Source organism: Pisolithus orientalis (genome assembly GCF_024613125.1).
Source record: "Pisolithus orientalis strain OTSU chromosome Unknown F5J12scaffold_3, whole genome shotgun sequence".
NCBI lineage: Eukaryota > Fungi > Basidiomycota > Agaricomycetes > Boletales > Pisolithaceae > Pisolithus > Pisolithus orientalis.
The window spans coordinates 403,642-419,364 of record NW_026260784.1 but is presented as its reverse complement, the minus strand read 5'-3'; positions in this window follow the sequence as shown (position 1 = coordinate 419,364).

The following is a 15,723-nucleotide window of genomic DNA, read 5'->3' as shown; positions in this document are numbered from 1 at the left end:
AAGCACACTGGAATTGCATTAGGGGGGAGGCTGTGCATGTCACATCTCAAAGAGATCGCTTCTAGGCCATGGTGGGATGACAGAGAGGCAGTGCTGATCTGATGCTGATACAGTACATCCAAAAGTGGACAGGGTGAGTCAGATGTCAACAGGGGTCAAGCTTTGGGGGTCTGTGGGGTGACAGGAGCATAGGGGATCACAACTTTCCCCCCCAAACGATCCTCTCAGTGAAGCAAATAAAAACTTCATGAATGATGTCACACACCAAAGGTGTTTGGTGAGGTGGACATGGATGTAGCTGATGAATGGAGGTGAAGACCATAGCCCTCATGCGAAGAAGGACAGCCAGCAATGTTGGCAGTCATCCCTCACACAAGAACAAGTTGTCAATGCCAAAGAAAAAGGAGGAGGCAAGTTAAGCACCAATAAAATTCTTAAGTGCCCATGAACGGCATTCCAGTTTTCGACATATCTCCACCAATTCTGCAGACACCGAAACCATTCCCACACTCACTTGTAGTGCTCAGCCACATGATCCTACCTTCCAAGATTGGAAAGGATTTGCGCACTCCACATGTTTCTACAGCACTCCCTCCAAAAGACACTCATTTCACTAATTCTTCTGATATGGCTGCCTCCACATCAGTCATTTTGCTTGTCCCCTTTGCTAGGGACCATGGCTACATATATCTACCAGGAGTTCCTACCAGCTTCCGTCCTGAAGTGTCCTGGTACATCCCACCCTCATCTGCCCCCTCTCAGCCCATCCAGCTTGGACAGTGTGTTCTTTTTGTCAGTATGACCTCCAGGAGGACGTTCTTTGGTTGCCTCAGGTCTGTCATTCGCTTGGAAAGGTCTTATGTGGTCGTTTCAGTCTCTCCAGTCCAAGAAGCATATGGATCCTTCCTCCCTGCCCCCTGCAATGTCTTTATACCAGTCTCATCCATCATTCTTCCAAAATTGCAACAGCTACAGTATAATCTACTGTTCTCCACTCTCCCTGATCGCATCCATGACAAGTATGATGCACATCTTGCCTCCTTGTTGCAAGATACAGCAGAAGACGCTCCCCCTTCATCCTCTCTTCCAACAGAGCCTCATTCATGAAGTTTTTATTTGCTTCACTGAGAGGATGGTTTGGGGGGGAAAGTTGCGATCCCCTATGCTCCTGTCACCCCACAGACCCCCAAAGCTTGACCCCTGTTGACATCTGACTCACCCTGTCTGCTTTTGGATGTACTATATTGGCATCAGATCCGCGCTGCCTCTCTGTCATCCCACTTGGGCCTAGAAGTGATCTCTTCGAGATGTGCATGCACAGCCTCCCCCTGATGTGATTCCAGTGCACTTTCCCAGTTCCTGACATTGCTTGACTCATACTGTGACATTTTGACTGTCTTTGACTCACCTATTGCCAATACTTACCAATCTTTTGACTTTGCCTACTGATTCTTCGCTTTTTGGCTTACTTATCCTTACTAATGCTTACCAATGCTTTCCAAGATGATTACCCATCGCTTACATTCCTTACTCATCAGTTACCAATCACTTACCAAGTGTTTGCACCTTGTTTTCCATAGGCAACGCCCCTGTACTGTATATAAGTCACTGTACTTAGGTAGCAAAAAAAAAGGAAGACATCAGAGAGCCCCTCTTGCTCGCAATTTATCATCTCTCAGTAAATCATTCATCAGCTTCAATAGTTGAGACTTTATTAAGGGTCTAGCTATCATCTACTTCACTTATCATCATCTATCATCCATATACTTCGCTCCAAGCCCTCCCTGAGCTCAGTACCGCTTAGGACATTGAATTAAGTCACCATCCATCCTTCTGTAGGCTGACAGCAGTCTACCCTATCGCTTTCTATCACATTCTTGCTCCCTCTTCATCAGGAGCACCCCCAACCCTCAGCACTCATCTTTGAGTGTTGTAGCTCGCAAAAACCCTCCCAAAGAACAGGTTCTACCATCTAGGTACCACATAGGCACACCACCACTTGCTTTCATTGTCTTTTGTGTTGGTTTTGGTTGGTTTTCACCACTGAACCTCACTTTGACTCACAACGAGGCTCTGTTGGAAGAGAGGATGAATGGGGAGTGTCTTCTGCTGTATCTTGCAACAAGGAGGCAAGATGTGCATCATACTCATCATGGATGCAATCAGGGAGAGTAGAGAACAGTAGATTATACTGTAGCTGTTGCAATCTTGGAAGAATGATGGACAAGACCAGTATGAAGACATTGCAGGGAGAAGGGAGGAAGGATCCATATGCTTCTTGGACTGGAGAGACTGAAATGACCACATAAGACCTTTCCAAGCAAATGACAGACCTGAGGTGACCAAAGAACATCCTCCTAGAGGTCATACTGACAAAAAGAACATGCTGTCCAAGCTGGATGGGCTGAGAGGGCACAGACAAGGGTGGGATGTACCAGGATGCTTCAGGATGGAAGCTGGTAGGAACTCCTGGTAGATATATGTAGCCATGGTCCCTAGCACAGGGGACAAGTGAAATGATTGATGTAGAGGCAGCCATATCAGAAGAATTTAGTGAAATGAGCATCTTTTGGAGGGAGTGCTGTAGAAATGTGTGGAGTGCGCAAATCCTTTCCAATTTTGGAAGGTAAGATCACATGGCTGAGCACTACAAGCGAGTGTGGGAATGGTCTTGGTATCTGCAGAAATGGTGGAGATATGTTGAAAACTGGAATGCTGTACACAGGTGCTTAAGAATTTTAGCCAGTGCTTAACTTGCTCCCTTTCTTTTTCTCTGGCACTAATGACTTGTTCTTGTGTGAGGGGTGACTGCTGACATTCCTGGCTGTCCTTCTTCACATGAGGGCTATGGTCTTCATCTCCATTCATCAGCTGTATCCATGTCCACCTCACCAAACACCTTTGGTGTGTGACACCAGGGTAGGACCAATCATTCTCATACCCTTTTGAGTGCTTCCCTTGGCCATCTGGAGGTTGCTGATTTCACAGTATGAGGTCAGTTGTTAGAAATGCTACCACTAGTGCAAGTCGCTTTATCATTTAGCTCTATCAATGTTGGTACCTTAACACATGTCAGGGCATAAATACAAATGCAACTACACTGGCCTTGCACAATGCATGGTACTGCCTTCTTATTACTGCTCAATCCCTGCCTGCACATTCCCTTCCTGCTGCAACATTACCTGGGTGCTTTGCCTGGATTATGATGGTGAATTTGGATGCTATATTAGCTGATGAAGGTGAAACAAGATGTTCAGTATCAATATAAGTATGGATATGATTGGGCAAGCCAACTGACAGCCTGGATGCAAACCAGGAGCTAATCTGCCTTTGGGCAGGATCCTGTCAAAGAGATCAGCCTGATTGGATATTTCAGTTGCTTCACAGAGGTCTGAACAAATTCCTTGGCATGACTGCACTAGTACTGAAATGCATTGAGACCAGACAAGGGCATGAAAAAACTTAGTAGCCAACCATCTATTATACACCATTATACACCATACCACATCATACTCCATGGAGTCCCAGTATGAATCAGACACCAGGGATCAGACAGAAAGAGATGATGCTGATGGTGAGCAAGACATAGAACCATCAGATGTGGGGGAAAGGGAGGAAGAAAGGTTTGAAGTGGAAGAGTTGGAGATCCTTGGGCACTGACACCAGGAATGGAGGCAAGCAGGGAAGAAGAAGCCTGCAGTTCTGCTATCCATATGGGAGGAGATGCAGTGATTGGACAGGAACAAGGAGTTGAGAGGGAGCAAAGTCCAGACCAAGTGCAAGGTATGCTCTAAAAGTTCTGATTTGGATGCTCACAATTCAAAGCACCCTTGTAGCTAATACAAGATTGGTTGAAAAAGCCCCTCCATTCAAAGAAGCCCCACATTACCCTTAGATCCAGTTACAAATACTCTGTGTGGGCAGTGGTCTGTGAATTGTACCAAGAGCAAATACAGGAGAAGCTTGCAAAAATGAAAGTAGAAGAAGGCAATACCCATGGAAGCAAGCAGATCCAACAGTATCAGAATGCATTGACAGCTTTTATTCAGGATGACCTGATGGAGGAACAATTGGCTGCAGCTGAAGATATAGCAGAAAGGTGGAATGGGTGGGAAGGCCCCACACCAGAGACAAAAGCAAGGTGTGATTGTATGAGGTCAACTTCCCAGTCTTCAATTTATCCTGGTTCCCAGGAATGCAGCCAAGTATGGGTACAAGTATGTCCAAAACTTTGCAATGGGGATGTGGAGGTATTGTGGAATGCACATAGTGTGTATGGCTGGGTGGAAAAATGAGGAGGGAACTATACAGGCATGCATGTGAGTCCACCATATTCTCCTCTAGGCCTAGGTAAGACTCATGCAATGACAGTATGGACTTCAATAATGAAATTGCAGATGGAACCCCCTTCAATGATGTCCACACACTGGAAGGAAGCTGGCAAGAGTACCTTGGGGAAACATTTGAGGAACCAGGAACACTGCCTGAGCATGATGGCAAGTCAAGTCCTGAACATGCTCAGAAAAAGACAGCAGCCAAAGCAATGAGGACCAGCAAGGTTGACTCTGTGAAATTGGTGAAAAATTCTGATGGAGAGATTTGAATAGGAGAAATTGTGGGCCTTAGCTGGGACCAACTACAAAAAATGGTTCATGGATTTGTGACTGCTCACTACCATGAGTGGCCAGAGTATTTAGTGTCCTCAATCTCTGATGAGTGCTATCAGGATTAGCATATGGAAATCCCTTGTCAGCAGTGCTGTTCAAGAATTTTGGTCATCATCAAGCAGAAATGATAGCAGCCCACCATCTTCCTGAAGGATTTACCTTCGACTGCAACCCAAGTCACATGTGGACAACAACAGCTACCCAGCTGCTGTCCTTTTGGTGCAAGTGACAGGAATCCCATCCAAATGATGTGTTTAGATTTCAGAAATGGATCGATCAATTTGCCAAGCTGCAGCCACTGGTGGATAGAACTTTGGCACCCCTCCAGGTTGTGAGGCAGCAGAAATACCAAAAGACACCTGCCCCCAAATGCAAAAAGAATCCTGGAAGGAAAAATGTCAAGGGCAAGGGTAAAGCACAGGAAGAGGGAGTGGCAGATGATAGCACAGATGATAGCATGGATGACAGTTTGGATGATCACAGTGAGGCTGAGGCAAGCGATGTTGGAACAGATGGTCCCTCTGCTAAAATGGTGCACCATGTGTGATTTTCATGCATGACAGATCAGCACTAATGCAATTCTGGTCTTCAGGTATCTGGCAGGAGGCAAAACCATGCCAAGACACCATTCCCTTCTTGTTCCCACTCAAATCCCCCACCAGCTGATGGTTCCCATAGTGAGTGGCTCTCTGCACCTCCAGCCCATGCAAAGACCCTGGTGCATCATCTGTGAAATAAAGCACTAACTGACTATAATGGGCAGGAAAGCAATGGCCACAATTCCAATGATGAAGCTGATGAAGACACTTATTTGCCCACCCTATCCAATTCAAAGAAAATGGCAACATCCCTGAATAGTGAGCTTCCCACTGTAACTTGTATTCACAGCAAACCCTGATCTGCACTCAGGGAATGAGTACACAACTGAACTACAGGACCACTCAGAATACACAGATGAAGATGGATTGGAGAGCATTCCTTTCACTGACCACCCAACTGAGGAGGGGTCAACGAGCAGAAAAAAAGGTGGAAAGCTGAAATCTGCCCTGAAGTGCACACATCAGGCAAGTTTGGTCATGTTGAATCAGCTGTTATGGCTAACAAGTTTGCACTGCATATTAAGCAGGCTCTGTCAGAATCAAGTGAGCCAGACATGAATTGATGTCAACCTGGGGCCAAATGCTTGTCCAAGTCCAACCATAATGGATCTGTGACCACCAATGCAGCATCCATGAATGTGAAACAGGGCATCCCTGGGAGGACCTGGAAGTCACCTCATGTCAGAAAGGCCCCTGCAAGGCCAGATGCAGATGTTCCATCTCCTGATGCAAAGAGATCACACAAGCAAACAGGCAGCAATCCGAAGTGGAAGTAGTTGTTGAATCCCTCAAACAGTCAGAGCAGAAACCTTTTTTGGAACACGTGTATGGTTTACAGAGGGCTTAGCCTAGTGTGACACATTAGAATGCAAGTGTATGGCATGTATGGTAGCTCATGACACCATGGTGGTTGTGAGAGGCATCTTTGATATCAGAGAGAGGGATAGTTAAGCAGGATGGTTGAGCAGGACAATTGAGTGGAGAGCTGAGTGGGACAGGTCTACATATTGGCCATGTGGAAGTGACTGGTAGCTATCTATGTAGGGAGTTATTGCTGCTCATCTCCCATGTATTTCTGTTACCCAAAATTTGGCTCCATCTGCCATTGTCCAACCTTGCTGAACCAAATATGGCCATGTCCACCATTGTCCAACCTTGCTTCCCACAGTGTGAATGATATTCTTGCCATTGTTCCTACAAGTTTAAATCTTGATTGATCATTGACCTATCAGTGAACCCATCATTGTTGAATGTGTCTGCCAAACAGTCCTGCCAAGTTCATTTCCATTGTCAAGGTGAGGTTGTCTTCATTGTTGGATCCAGTGACCTAAGCCATCCACAGCTAATGTAAGACCAATTGAGCCAAGGCAATCCAGCTCCCATGTGAAGCAGTCCAAAAATCTGGAGGAGATGCTAGTACAACTGTGTGAGTTGTGAGAGCCAACCCCTCCACCAATTGTCTCAAGTGGAAGGGTGGATATGGCAGGGTCAAACATGGATATTGTGGCCAGTGAGTGAACATGATTTCTCTCCAAGCTAAACAACAAACATCCTTTCGCTATAGATTCATGCGAAAGCTTGCTGGATCAGTTCCTGCAGGAAAAGGAGCCAACTGCTCTGGCAGAGGACAGAATTGCAGCTGGTGAGTTGGCACAATTGCCCTTCAAGCTAACAAACAACCTAATTTTCTAGCAATAGATCCACATGACAACTTGATGAATTGGTTCCTGAATGAACAGGAACCAACTGCTCCCCCAGCAGATGGTATGAACATGGATCTACTCGAGCAATTGCTGAATGTGTGGGAACCATTGGCACTGCCAGTCACACATGAGAAATTAAACAGGATGGATGGGTCTTCAACACCTGCACAAGATGTTACTATGCAGGTCAATTTTCTGGCAGACTTGCAGAATGTGTGGGAACCATCTCCTCTGCCCATCACCCATGAATCATCAAATCTGAGGGACCAATCTCCTCAACCTGATTCTCCAACTAACCTGCTTGCTCAATTGCAGGATATGAGGGAACCAATGCCTCCCCTACTCATTTCAAATGCACCTGTCAAATCTTTTGACTTGGCAGTGGATGAGGACAATGGTGCAAACTGTTTGACTTTTGGCATGCCCGACTGATCAGAGATGAGGGATCTTTTTGAGGAAATATGCAATGGTGAGCATTTATTTGGTTCTATTCATGTGGTTGGTGGTATCTATTGATTATGTAGGTGAACTTCCATTCACACAGCAATCTCTTCAAATGGAACAATGGGGATTGGCACCTGTTCTGCATTGCGATCAAGGTATGGGCATGAGCTTAATCTGATACACCTTTGACATTGATAATTTTAGTCCTGTGTGCCCCACATGCTGTGGTATCTCACTATCACAGAAACACCACTCCCAGTGACATGCCATTCAATCCCACCCTCAATAGGCACCTTGTGTGGGCTGCGAATGCCATTGCAAGAGAATTGGGCACAGCTGCAAGGGACCAGTATGGTGCAGCCTCTCAGGGCCTTTGACTCGTCAATATGCTCAATTTGATGGAAGTCCTTTGTTATCCACATTCTGCCTTTGAAAATTGTCCTGAGCCATTCATTGCCAGCCAATCATACCCATCTCACCAGTCTGTGGTAGAGATGGGTATCCTCTACTTGGCATGCCAGATTGAGGTGGCCTCTGTACATCTGAAGCAGACTGCTGATATCATGGGATGGCCTGCACATTGGTTTGCAAACCTAGCAATGGACTTGGTAGGTTTTACATCAATTTTTCACAATGTGGGACTGATACATAATTCCTTCAGAATCAGCTTAATAGCTTGATTCTGGTGACAGTGTTGCATGCCAGTTATACTCCTCCCCTCCCAGCATGCTACCATGTGTACCTCAGACACCAAGATGATGAGGTTAGCTTCTGCAATCAAATGCAGCTAATTCCCCTTAGCACATTTTGCATAATCAACAATATCAGCACCATTGTCCTGCATTGCACCCCACATGCAGCTGATCCCAATTCTGGCTTTGCATTCCCTTGGTGGCTATATCATTCTGAGGAATATGCAGCAGATTCCCAAAGATTGCAAGGCAAGGGATTGTTTTCCACAGCCTGGGATTTTTTTAAGGTATGCCACTTACTCTCATCACTGCAAATAGTTGATGATGGCCCAGGGCTTATGGCCATTGCCTGAGGTACCAATTGCAGACTGTCTTGATGGCCATATCAAGGAGCAGGTAAACTACTGCATTGAAAATATTCAGAAATATGCTGATGTTGTCAATGGTCAGGGTCAACAAATTGACCATTTCTACACTAGGTGGTGGGCATTGTGCAGGTTGTTGGGCATGCTGCTTCAATAGTTTACATGTTTTTGACTGTGGAGTTGGTTGAATATACATTGCTGTGAATGTCAATCATTTATGAGATACTGCCCATTCACATGATGTCTGAACCCCTGCCCATCTGTGTGATGTCTGACAATCCACCCATCTGCATGATGGCCTGAGTAGGTTTATTTTTTTTGCAGTTTATGATGCACACCCTATAGCTCTGAGTACCCACCCAATCTATGATGTCAAAGCACCCACCCATTTGCAAAATCTTGGCAACACCACCCATCCAAAGTTCAAGAGCCAGCATATCCTAATAAAATACAAGATCTGCATTGCCTACTAAATCTTACATTAAATTTTGCAGCTTCAAATCAACAGTTCTCCAGTTGCAACTGGTCTAGGTAGTAGGTCGTCCATCCGTGGTGATTGACACATGGGAATGTGCACCTGACTGATGTACATTGGCATGCATGTAGTATGCCAGGCATGCTCTGTCACTGTCTACAGCTCCCACCCCATGCTCCAATGCTGAACCTGAAAATGCAATGATTGTCCCTGGGTTGTAGCACAGCCGCAGATTCAACATTGGAATGACAAAGTCCAAGGGTGGGTAGTCACCCACAATTACCAGCATGTCATACCATGGATCCTGTCCATTGATATCCCTGTGGTAACAAGTTGCCTGATTCACCATCACAGACATGCTGCTATACATGGAGCTCCATATCAGCAGTATGGAGCTCATATCCAAATCTGCCCACTGTTCCGCCTGTTCACCAAGGCAGATCAATGCTTCCCTGCCATCTGCATACATTCATGGATGGATGACATGCAGGATCACAGATAACAGGGCATTGGTGTTGGACATTTGGTTGACCCATTCCCTTGTAGAAGTGTTTTCTGTCCTGGATTTGAGCAGCCATGAGGCTTCCAGGAAGCCATTTTGGGGCTTCAAGACAGATGAGTGCTTTATTCACAAGGAAAGAAATGATCACCCACCCCATGACCCTGTTGAAACCATGTGGGTGACAGGTTGATGGCACCTTTCAACTCAGCATTATTGTGGAAATATGACTTGTCCATCTGCCATGCCAGTGGGGAAGCCTTTATGCTCTCCTGCAGTGGTTCCCTCAGAAGATGAAGGCAGTTCCATATGTCAGCCTGCCATTGCATTAAGTCAGTAGAATATGAGATTCTGCATTCCCTTACCCTTCTTTTTGGGCTGAGAGTGTCCAGCAAATACCAAATGCAGATGGTGTTTGAGTCAGTCACCAGAATGGATGGCTCAGTCACTTCTGCATATCTCTCAGCAGCTTCTGCATTGCAGGTTTTTCCACCCCAATTTTTCCCAACATTGACTGTGGAAAGATGAAAACTTCCATTGCACCATTATGATGGACTTCCTTGGGCAATGATAGGCCTGTGAGATTACTGACAATATGCAATCCACTTCACATAACACCAAAAACAGAATCAATATATCTGGAAGGGTGCAAGGTCTGCTGAATACCTCCTCTTGAAATCTGGCTTTCATGTATGATGCAATGCAGTCTGTTAGTTCCATTCACCATCTGTGGGGGGTTTTAGACATGTCTTGCATAGTATTCATGCTTGGGGTGGACGAGGTCAGAGTTGTATAGTGGGCGAGCTGCTTGCAGCTTGTTGGAAAATTACAGCATGTCAGGATGCTTGCCTCAATATTTTGCTGTGATCCGATCAATATGTTGTGATGCTATATGTGCTATTGGTGTTGGGCCCATCTTATGTTGTGACAGCAGTGGATCTTACTAGATGGACCCGTCCTTGTTTTATGGCAATATTAAAGATATTACTGAAGGGCCTGTCCATACATTATGACCATATAAATAATACTGCTGAAGGGCCCATCCTTATGTTGTGATGCTATAAATGATATTACTGATGGGCCCATCTTTATGTTGTGACAGGGGTGCATCTTACTAGATGGGCCTGTCTATGTGTTGTGACACTGTAAATGATATTACTGATGGGCCCATCTTTATGTTGTGACAGGCATACATGTTACTATTGACAGGCCCATCTTATGTTGGAACAGGGGCATATCTTACTAGATGGGCCTGTCCATCTGTTGTGACAATGTAATTGATAATACTGACTGGCCCATCTTTATGTTGTGACATGGGTGCATCTTACTAGATGGGCCTGTCCATGTGTTGTGACCCTGTAAATGATATATATTGAAGGGCCTGTCTTTATGTTGCAACAGGTACATCTTACTATGGATGGGCCTGCCCATGTGTTGTGATGGTATAAATGGTATTATGGAAGGGCCCATCCATATGTTGTGATTCTATAAATGACATTACTGATGGGCCCATCTATGTGTTGTGATGCTGTCAATGATATTACTGACGGACCCATCCTTATGTTGCAACAGACATGCATCTTGCTATGGATGGGCCCATCTATATGTTGTGACAGGGGTATATTATCCCAAAGATGGGCCCTTCCATATGTTGCCAACTCTGTAATCTATCATAGAGGGGCCCCTCTTTATGTTGTGACCCTATAAAGCATATGACAGGTGGGCCCATCCATATGTTGCAACCTTCTTCATGATACAATAGGCAGGCCCATCCTGATATTGTGACTGGGGCACACCCTACCATGGATGGGCCCATCCATGTCTTACAGTAGCTCAGCATACTTACTTGATCACAGGCCTGTCTATATGTTGCAGCATCCTTACCCTCCACAGGCCCTCCCATATGTTGTGGAATTGTGCTTATGGGCCTGTACATATGTTGCTCTCACTATAGGCCCTCAGGCCTGTCCATGTGTCATGGCTAATCTATTTAGATGGGCCCATTGCAGGGTCTATATAAGTGTTGGCATTTTGGCACACAGGCTACCTATACGTTGTGACTAAATAGACTACATGGGGTTGATACCAGGCAAGGGTTTTGGACAGACATTTGCACCTGTTGCAAGGCAGAGCTCCATCCAACTCCTTGCTGCTATTGCCACTAGGGAGGACTGGGAGTTACATTCACTTGATATAAAAAGAGCATTCCTCCATGGGAAGGTCAAGGAGAAGGTGTATGCCAAACAGCCACCCAGGTACAAGGAATATGGCCCAAATGGCAAGGAGCTGGTCAGGTTGCTTCACTCCACCCTCTATGGGATTAAATAGGCAGCCTACCACTTTTACAAAACACTTCTCTCCAAACTTGAGAGTCAGGGATTCCAGCACAGCAAGGTGGATCATGCAGTGTTTGTTTTTCATCAGTTAGAGGTTGTCTGCATGGCTGCCTGGTACATCAATGATGGTCTCAGTGGAAGCAATAATGAGTGTTTCCTCTCTGAGGTCAAGCATTGCCTGCACCTCCATTTTGGCATCTTGGACATGGGACCTGTCACAAAGTACCTCAGCATCCAATTTGAATGTGATCATCACACCCATGAACTATGGCTTCACCAGAGTGAGTACATAATTCATCTTCTCCAAGAGTATGATCTCATTGACTGCCACCTGGTACATCTTCCCATGGACCCCACTCATCCTTTTCTCACTGACACTGAGGTGGTGTCACCTGAAGAGACTCTGTAAACACCTTACCTGCCTCAGTCTGTACCCTGACCCTGCCAGAATGACATAAAGGAGCAGTGGGAGGAGTAGAGGGCTGGCTGACAGCCAAGGGTACCAGAGGTGAAACACACTGAGATGGTGGGGGTGATGGAGATGGGGGCTGCAAGTCTTCATCTGAGTCCAAGTCATCATTGGCAGCAGGTGACAGTCCACCAGTCAACACTACCTCAAAGGGTAGTTTGTGAATGTTTTCATTGAAGATAACATCCCTGGAATTAAAAAACTGTCTAGTACTAACATTGTGCACCCTGTATGCCTTGACCCCTGGTGGATAACCTACAAAGTGCACCAGTTTGGACTTGGGTCCTAACTTCTGCTGGAGTTCTAAAGGGATATGCATGTAAGCTTGACAGCCCCAAACTCATAAGTGGCTGAGATCAGGTCATGTATGATGCAACATTTCATAGGGTGTGATCCCATTCAGTAAGACACATGACCCCATGTGATCGTGTAGATAGGAGGCAGTAAGCATCGCCTCACCCCAGCAAATGAGTGGGGGCTGAGCAAGGTGTAACATGGCCAAGAACCATCCCTCCAATGTATGGATAACCTGTTCAGAAACCCCATTCTGCTGGTGCATGTATGGCATGGACAAGCAATGAACAATACCTTGTGAGTTCAGAGACTGGATGAATGCATTACTGAGAAACTCTCCTCCATTGTCCAACTGTAGGGCCTTAACCTTTGCATCATGCTGTCATTCCCAGCAGGTTCAGGTAACCTCCCAGGCTTCAAGTGCCTGGTCTTTGCAAGCAAGCAGGTGTACATCCAGTACATGGGTATAGTCATTGAGTATAACCATGAAGTACAGCTTGCCATGAAAGGTCTGGACTGGCATTGGTCTCCCAAGATCAGTGTGCACAAGTTCAAGGAAGGCAGTGGTGCAAGTCTTAGAAGGTTTGAATGGTGAGCATGCATGCTTCCTGACCATGCAGGACTTGCAAACTGACTGTGGGGTGGAGGAGCCAACAGTGACACTGAATGTGATTGAAGAGAGTTGACTCACTGCCTTGCCACCTACATGGCCAAATCTAGCATGCCACAAGTCATAGGTGACAGGAGCCTGAGCAAAGGCAGTGAGGACAGGAGTAGTGGTAAGGGGTAGGGGTCATCAAAGTGAATGAACTCAAGGTCTAGGAAGCAAAGGTTGTTCAACTGGAGCTGCACACTGCCTAACAGCCATCCACAGTAGGAGAGCTTGCAGCATGCAGGGTCCCCCTGAAAACTGCAACCCCAGCCTTGACAGAGCATCCACCTGACCAAGACAAGATGTAGCACATCTTGTGGTGCATGCAAGCAATTGGTGAGCTGAACCTGGTACTTGTCACTGCCAACAGACAGAAAAACCAGGCATTCACCACGTCCAGTAGTGGGTAAGTGTCCATGATTGGCCATTTGAACATTGACAGAAGTGTCTGGGACATAGGTGTGGAAGAATGCACAATCACAAACCAAAGTGCAAGATGTGCCAGACTCCAACAGACTGGAGGCCAAGAGAGTGCTGAGGCATGCATTTAGGGCTGGTGATGGTGCAAAGGTGGGTGCACCCCCATCATTGCTGAGTTTGGTAATGACCACACAAGTGAGATCCCCAGGGTGTGTAGTCAAAGGAGAGACTGTGGGAGGATCAAGTGCTGCTGCAGCCACTGGAGCCAATGCAGAAGTGGGAGAGGTAGGTGTAGTTGCTGCCACTGAAGTAGGTTTGTCCTTATCCTTATCTCCCTTGCCCTTCTGCCAGGAAGGTTGTTGACCAGCCATGCCACCTCCAGGTTTAAAGCAGTGTGCCCTATCATGATTACTGGCACCACAGACAAGACCTTTGCTGATGGGGGTGTCACAGTAGGTACCTGATGGATTATTTTGTGTCTTTCAGAGACCTGTCACCAGGTTCACATTGGGAGGACCAACAGGAGGTGAAGTCACATCATTGGTGTACTTGGACCCCACCAAAGAGAGGGAAAGTTGTTGAATCAAGCAGTGAGCCTCAGCTGCACTCTTGACCAAGATGCTTTCAAAGGTCACCAAGCTCATGGACAGTGCCATGGAGATGGACAAACAAGCCACAGGGGCAGAGGCCAACACAGAGGAAACAGAGGTGCCCACAGAGGTGGTACTCACAATGGTGCAAGAGCTTTGCAAGAAAAGGCAGAAAGATGGCCAGGTGCCAGTCTCTGGGAGACCATCAATAAGATGGAAAACAGCCTCTTCATCAGAGTAAGATGCTCCCATACAAATGAGGTCACATCAAGCAGCAGAGTGTTCTGACAAGTAACAAGCCACATCACCAGCATCCTTCATGCACATGTGCAAAATCCTTGCCCATACAAGGTGCTGTGAGCCAACATCAACATGGTCAAAATCATCATGAAGGGAGGTCCAGACATCCTGAGCAGTGGTAGACCACTCCTGGGGAATAAGGCAAAGAACAGCTGGCAATAAACATCAGCATAAAACATCTTTTGCCACAGTGTCCACCTTAGACCAATCAACTATCACTCTCCACTCATCATCAGTGAGTTTAGTGGGATTGGCAAGCTTCAGCTTTACTGACACATACTCAACAGGGTCCAGTGGGTCTGTACCATTGCTGACATGGCTATATGCTGTTGGAGATATATTCTCCCCTGTGTTCTGCTCACTTTGGTGCGATGTTTGGGTGCTTACATAATCACGTTAGAGCGCACATTTTACAGTAGTTTATTCACTGTTCCCTCAGTAGCTTGTTGCACTACTGAGGGTAAGCTCACTTTCACTACCAGTATTATACTTACTGATATCCTGTAGATACCTACAGGTTGGCCTAATACATTAGTAGCTTGTTGCACTACTGAGGATACCTACAGCATCCTTCAAAATATGCACCCTCATGATCTAAGGCCAGGAGCACCTGAGTCTTCCAGGCAAAGAAAGTTGAGGCATTGGTTAACTCAGGGATATGATCAAATTTGCCCATGACAAATGGCAGGAATGTCTGGAGCAGCCAAGGGTAGTGAAGATATGTGTTAAAGGTGTATATATGTGCTGTAAAACAGGTGAACTTAGAGTTGTGTCAGTGCAGATCAGCTTTGAGGGCTCATAACCTGTTGTAAAACCTGACCAGACACACTCAGTGTCCTAGACACAAGCACTAACATTGACAATACCTGACTGGGCACACTACAAAGAGTAAGTATACATGCATGTCCTCAGGGGCTACCATACCCACCTCAGCATCATAGACACAAGTGCTGAGGTGTGAACTAATGTAAACAACTCCATAAGTACAACTGTGTACAGCATGTGACCATTGACACCAACAACAAGGGCAGCACTCCAGCATGGTAAACAAGGTGCCTGCTGGCAGTGCTGGCCATGTTCTAGTTGGGGCATGGGCTTAACTTGTTATCTCAACAAGAGGTTACATATTGATTGATGTACAATGACTTCTTAGCCAATGTTGGTTGATAAGATTACTTCTCTAGATCTAGTCTGGCTAAACTGAAGATAAGCTGAAAC